Raw genomic sequence first — 7,530 nt, 5'->3', positions numbered from 1 at the left:
CAATGAACCCCGAGCCGGGATTGCTAACAAGGCTGGAAATTCAAAACATCAAAAATCTAATAATTTCAATTTCTCAAACAATCAACTATTTTACACAATTTAAATGATAAACATCTCCTTAATCTAACCACATTGTTCGATTTTCAAAGAGGCTTTACGGCAAAAGCATAAAGTTAGATTATGTTAGGACAGTACATAGCCACAAAAGTACAAACATCCATTTTCAATTCAAGGTCAGGCGTCACCAAATGCAGAAACCAGCTTGAATTATGCACTAACTTTTGTCAATCTCCATCAGATGACACTCCTAGGACATTATGTTATACAATACATGCATTTTTTGTTCCATCAAGTTCATATTTATATCCAAAAACAGCATTTTACAGTAGCGTGAAATTCAGATTTTTTCTTCTCTGAAATGCTTCCGGTGAACATAACAAAATTACTATTCGAAAACATTGGTAAATTATAATATTGTCATTCAAAGAATAATATATTATCATCTCGTAATTGCTACCGAATGGCCAGATCTCAAAATAACTTTACTGGGAAATCACATTTTGCAATAAACGGGGTGCTATGCTAAGAACAACAGGCTATGCTATACAGTTAGCATCATCTAAAATCGATAATAACATTGTAAATATCCCCTTACCTTTGATTATCTCCATCAGAAGGCAGGATCCCAGGTCCGGAAGGCATTCCAGGTCCGGAACAAATGTGGTTTCTTTTGACAAAGTTCATAATTTATGTCCAAATAACACCAAGTACTTAGCGTTCATTATGCTCCCACAAAACGTGGTGGGGGGCTGGTAAAATCACGCCGAAAAGCTAAAAAAACCTAGTAAATAATCTATTTATGTTCGTTCAAACATGTCAAATGTTGTTTAGCATTAATCTTTTGGTCCATTTTTAACGTTAAACATCAGTAATATTTTCACACAACCTATCCTATGTCTAGATAAAAAATGATGACAAACTCACGTTTCTCAGATTTATGCGCAGGCGCAAAAAAATGAAGTGATGACATGTCAACTTCCTTGTATTCTAATTTGCTCTCTGTTTATCATAGACGCTTCAAACAACTTTATAAAGATCGTTGACATCTAGTGGAAGCCGTAGGTGTTGCGAAATGAATCCTTTCTCACTATGGTATCTATAAAACAATGACACTAAATAGTACATTTTTTTGGATCTATTTTTCACAGGTTTTTGCCTGCAATATGAGTTTTGTTATACTTACAGACACCATTCAAACTGTTTTAGAAATTTCAGAGTGTTTTCTATCCGAATGTGTTAATAATATGCATATCCTAGCTTCTGTGTTGGTGTAGGAGGCAGTTAAAAATGGGCACATATTTTTTTCAAAATGTCTCAATACTGCCCCCGAGCCCCAACAGGTTTAAAAATACCATAAAGATTTATTTTAAACAGCGTTTGACATGCTTCCAAGTACGGTAATGGAACATTTTGACTTTTCGTCTCTCGTTCCGCGCTCGTGCGTTACGCCTTTGGATAAGTGATCTGTACGCATGAACAAAACAGAGGTATTTGTACATAAATATGGATTATTTCGAACAAAAACAACATTTCTTGTGGAAGTAGCAGTCCTGGGAGTACATTCTGACAAAGATCAGCAAAGGTAAGAGAATATTTCTAATACTAATTCTGAGTTTAGGTTGCCCCGGACTTGGCGGGTGTCTGAATAGCTCACCGTGATGGCTGAGCTATGTACTCAGAATATTGAAAAATGTGCTTTCTCCATAAAGCTATTTTAAAATCTGACACAGCGGTTGCATCCAGGAGTAGTCCATCTATAATTCTTTAAATAATTGTTATATATTTTGTCAACGTTTATGAGTATTTTTGTAAATTGATGTGCACATTCAGCGGACGTTTTGGTGGGAATACATTTTCTGAACGTCACGCGCCAATGTAAAATGCTGTTTTTGGATATAAATATGAACTTTATCGAACAAAACATACATGTATTGTGTAACATAATGTCCTAGGAGTGTCATCTGATGAAGATCGTCAAAGGTTAGTGCTTCATTTAGCTGTGTTTTGGGTTTTATTGACACATGTCCTTGCTTGGAAAATGGCTGTGTACTCTCCTAACATAATCTAATGTTTTGCTTTCGCTGTAAAGCCTTTTTGAAATCGGACAATGTGGTTACATCAAGGAGAAGTGTATCTTTAAAATGGTGTAAAATAGTTGTATGTTTGAGAAAGTTGAATTATGACATTTTGTTGTTTTTGAATTTGCCGCCCTGATATTTCACTGGCTGTGTCCCGCCCATAGAAGTTAATTGAGTTAGTGTAGAATCTGCTATCCTTCAGTTATTAATCATCTTTCCATTGTCACATTTCTCCATCATCTGTACTGATTCCTGCCTCCTTGTCTCCCCATTCTCTTGCCTTCCTGTCTTAGTTCCGACCAGACGTCATCGCGCACATGCACTGCAACTGAGTTCATCTCTTTTTTACCGATGCAGATCTTTTCAGCTCTTTCAGTCAAAAGACTGAATCAACATAATTATAACAGGCAATATCTGCTCTACTCCATTCAGAATCACTGGAAGCAGCAGACATGGCGATCCAATTTCGCCTTTGCTATTTTTATTATCCATGGAACCCCTGGACTAGGCAATTCATCAATAGAAGGAAATAACAATTTCCGCTAATATCGACCTGCCTCTTGCCTGCCCCTTGTTGTATAATAAATATCGTAGACTCAAACCATCTGCCTCCTGTGTCTGCATCTGGGTCTCGCCCTGTGTCGTTATAGTACGAACTGGCCATGACAGACCCAGCAGACTCGGACCAACTCCACAACTTACCGGGCGTTTCTTTCTCATTTTTGAGCTGCAGCCATCTTTGTTCCCTTCGGATCGGTCGAAGATAGCGTATCTGATTATGCTAATGGTTGGAAGGGCGATCTCCTTGGCTATGGCAGTTCGGGAGCAACAACCCGCTATTTGTCGTCAACTTCAAGATTTCATGGCAGAGGTGAGGAAGGTGTTCGATTCTCCGGTATCCGGGAGAGAGGCGGCCCGAAAACTACTTCGATTACGTCAAGGCTCCTGTCGTGTGGCAGACTACGTAGTAGATTTTCGCACGTTGGCTGCCGAGAGTGCCTGGAATCCGGAGTCCCTATTCGATACCTTCCTTCACGGATTGTCGGAGGAGATAAAAAATTAGCTCGCAGGTCGGGAATTACCTTTGGACCTTGATTCCCTCATTGTCTATGGGAACGCAGGAGGGAGAGGGGGTCTGTTCTCGGTCACACACGCTCCTTCGCTGCTGCTTGCTCCTTTCCCGAAGAAACCCAGAAGTCCCCGACGTCTGGATTTCTGAGAGGAGCCGAAGCCACCCGAGTTCCATCGGGAGTCATCGGTGACGGGGGACTCGTGTACTCCGGAGCGTAAGCAACTGAGCAGAGCTCGATTATCGCCTAAGGAACATTCACAAAGGCTAAGCTCTAACTGTTGTCTGCATTGTGGTGCCACGGGGCATTACATAGCCACCTGCCCAGTAAAGAGACCAGGCTCATTAATAGGAACGAGTACACTGGGGCCCCAGACTGGGAGTTCTCTAACTAGCTCAGCGACTCTGGGACAGATGAGTATCCCCACTCAACTTCTCTCCGTTCCCATGGACACAAGAGCTCTGGATGGCCGCTCCATTGGCAGGGTCACGCACAGCACCGTTCTCCTTAATCTGCGGGTATCTGGCAATCACAGTGAGTCAATACAGCGTCTCCTCATTAAATCTCCCCACGTCCCTGATGTTTTGGGATTTTCTTGGCTCCAGAAGCACAACCCCAATATTGACTGGACCACGGGTTCAATCCTGGGTTGGAGCCCATTCTGTCACTCACGTTGCCTTAAGGCGGGCTCAGACTCCCCCTGGACGTCCTCCTCCAGGTTTAAGTAAAGCCTCAGATCTCTCTGCCGTTCCCGCAGAGTACCATGACCTCCTGGAGGTGTTCAGCAAGGCTCGTGCCACCTCTCTTCCTCCACATCATCCCTGCGATTGTGCTATTGACCTCCTCCCAGGCACCACACTCCCTTGAGGCCGGCTATATTCCCTGTCTGGCCCTGAGACTGAGGCCATGGAGAAGTACATTGAGGACTCTCTGGCTGCTGGGAGCATTCTCCCTTCTGCCTCCCCTGCCAGTGCAGGGTTCTTCTTTGTGGAAAAAAAGGACAAGACCCTGCGTCCCTGTATCGACTACCGGGGCCTTAATGACATTACATTAAAGAATCGTTACCCCCTGCCACTCCTCTTCTCTGCTTTCGAACCTCTCCAGGGGGCTATCATCTTTTCCAAACTGGACTTTTGGAATGCCTACCACCTTGTTCGAATACGCGAAGGAAACGAGTGGAAGACAGCCTTCAACACTACAGTACCTGGTCATGCCGTTTGGAGTCACCAACACTCCCGCTGTTTTCCAGGCCCTGGTCAACAATATGCTCCGGGACATGTTGAATTGGTTTGTGTTCGTCGACCTCGATGACATCCTGGTTTTCTCCCGTTCTGCCCAATAACACATTCTCCATGTCTGACAAGTCCTTCAGCGCCTCCTGGAGAATCAGTTGTTTGTAAAAGCAGAGAAGTGCGAATTCCACCGCTCCACAATCTCCTTTCTAGGATATGTTATCGCTGAAGGAAATGTCCAGATGGATCCGGATAAGGTGAGAGCGGTGGTGGATTGGCACCAACCCACATCCAGTGTGCAGCTACAACGGTTCCTGGGGTTTGCTAATTTCTACCGCTGTTTCATTTGGGGCTACAGCACCCTGATGGCTCCCCTCTCTGCACTCACCTCTCCCAAGGTACTGTTCACATGATCCCCAGTAGTGGACAGAATGCAGAAGCCATCAGGAGCCCTTCCCACGTCAGGCTTCAGCCGGATCAACAGGGTTTTATGCCTCAGCCGGCTCACCAGGCTCCCACGTCCCAGTGGGATCATCAGGTTGGAATGGGATGAGGTTGGGGTGGAGGGTCACTTCTTTTTTGTTTTCTTTTCCTGTTTATACTGAATGTATTATTACTTAATACATGTATTTCTTACTGTTTTGTCTTTTTTCCCCTTTTGTGCCAGCCTATGGGTACATGTTTTATCAACTTAAAAATGTAAATGGATAATGTACCAACAAAAAATGACAAACATAATAAATTATTTGATTCAGTATTGGCCAGACCCCCTAGCAGCGAACTAAAAACTTAAAAGAATCATGATTCTACAAGCTTCATTCACCATAGTTTTTTTGGGATCTGTCATTTGTGACACTTTTTAATGAGGGATTCAAACAATGTACATTGGATACCGATGCTCCAATGCAGCTTTCAAAGCACTACTGATCCGACACAATGTACCGATGCTCGTTTCAAGTAAGATTACCACGTGAACAATGATGTCCAAAGCTTTGTTTGATTCATGCTTTTTCGGAACGTGTCTCGCTTTCAATGCCAAGTTGCTTACAAATATAGTTCATATTTTTTCCCTGTCAGAGCACCTGAACGGCAGCTCAGCAGATAGGGTCGTGCGTCATAAAACTCTTAGACATGGGTTTGAGTCCCCACCAAATCAAAACTACACAGCAGAGCAATCTATCTTGAAATCGCAGCACACTAATATCAAATCTTGAGAGAGCCTATTTAGATTTTTTTTTCTTAAACAGTGATTGAAAATTAATCAGCTCTAGGTGTTATTGGTAGGCTAATTATTTAACAAAAGTTTTTGTGAATATATAATGGTGAGTTGAAAAGTTATATTCAAAACAAAAGGAAAGTTTATAGGCAGTTACCGCGTGATAAATTATATAAGAAGCTTCGATTGATCCAACTGTGGCTTTGAAAACATAAAACGCTGTTGGACACCATTTACAGATTAATCTAGATATTCTTCTCCATCACTTGGCAGGTGGCTCAGTCAGTAGAGCAGCGGAGAGTCGGTAGTGAGATTCTTGTCATGGGTAGTCACAGGATTGGCTAAAATGTATTTTAAATGTCCAATTTTTGACAAGCATAGGCAGTTAATATTTTTTTATTTAACATTGTAATTCATGCAATGGCGCCACCGTCTTTAGTAAATGCGTAAACTTGTGGTAAAAAGCAGGTTGCATGTTTCAAAGTAACAGTAACAGCGGGAGTGTTGGTGACTCCAAACGGCATGACCAGGTACTCATAGTGTCCACTGGCAGTGTTGAAGGCTGTCTTCAACTTGTTTCCTTCGCGTATTCGACCAAGGTGGTAGGCATTCCAAAGGTCCAGTTTGGAAAAGATGGTAGCCCCCTGGAGATGTTCGAAAGCAGAGAAGAGGCCTTCCCTGTGGCTCAGTTGGTAGAGCATGGTGTGTGCAATGCCAGGGTTGTGGGTTTGATTCCCACGGGGGGCCAGTACATACTTTTTTTTTTATATATATAAAAAAAAATGCATGAAATGAAATGTATGAAATGTATGCATTCACTACTGTAAGTCACTCTGGATAAGAGTGTCTGCTAAATGACTAAAATGTAAATGTAAAATGTCCGACGTGCTTTTCCAAATGTGTGTTGCAAAATTCCAAGATCCCACTAAATTTGTTTTGGTGTTGGTTCTAGAGCCGAATTGCTCTCAGACTCCGACATTTACTGAAAAAGAATGTCAGCACATAAAGTACCTTCAAAAGGTATTCCTTGACTTATTCTGCATTTTGTTGTAATAAAGTTATTAAATAGATTTGTCACCCATTTACACACAATAACCCATAACGACACAGTGAAAAGATGTTTTTAGAATTTTTTTCAAATGTTTTGAGTATGAAATACAGAAATATCTAATTTAAGTAAGTATTTCTACCCCTAAGTCAATACCTTGCAGAAGCAGCTTTGGCAGCGATTAAAGCTGTGAGTCTTTCTGGGTAAGTCTCTAAGAGCTTTCCACACCTGGATTGTGCAATATTTGCATATTATATATTTTTTTTCATTCTTCAAGCTCTGTGAAATTGGTTGTAGATCATTGCTTAAGAACCGTATTCAGGTCTTGCAATAGATTTTCAAGTAGCAAATCTGTAAAAAAATACAATTAAATTATAATCTGTACCTTGGCCACTAAGGAACATTCACTTCATTCTTCGTAAGAAACTCCAGTGTATATTTGGACTTGTGTTTTAGGTTATTGTCCTGCTGAAAGGTGAATTAATCTCCCAGTGTCTGGTGGAAAGCAGACTGAACCGGTTTTTCTCTAGGATTTTGCCTGTGCTTCGATGACAAGCATACACATAAGATGATACAGACACCATGATGCTTTAAAATATGGAGAGTGGTACTCAAGTAATGTGTTGTATTGGATTTTCCCCAAACATAATGATTTGTATTCAGAACAAAAGTGAATTGCTTTGCCACATTTTTTGCAGGAGTACTTCAGTACCTTGTTGCAAACAGGATGCATTTTTTGGAATATTTTTATTCTCTACAGGCTTCCTTCTTTTCACTCTGTCAATTAGGTTAGTATTGTGGAGTAACTACAATGTTGTTGATTTAT

This window comes from Salmo salar, chromosome ssa06 (genome assembly GCF_905237065.1).
Source record: "Salmo salar chromosome ssa06, Ssal_v3.1, whole genome shotgun sequence".
NCBI lineage: Eukaryota > Metazoa > Chordata > Actinopteri > Salmoniformes > Salmonidae > Salmo > Salmo salar.
This window is presented reverse-complemented; position numbering follows the sequence as displayed.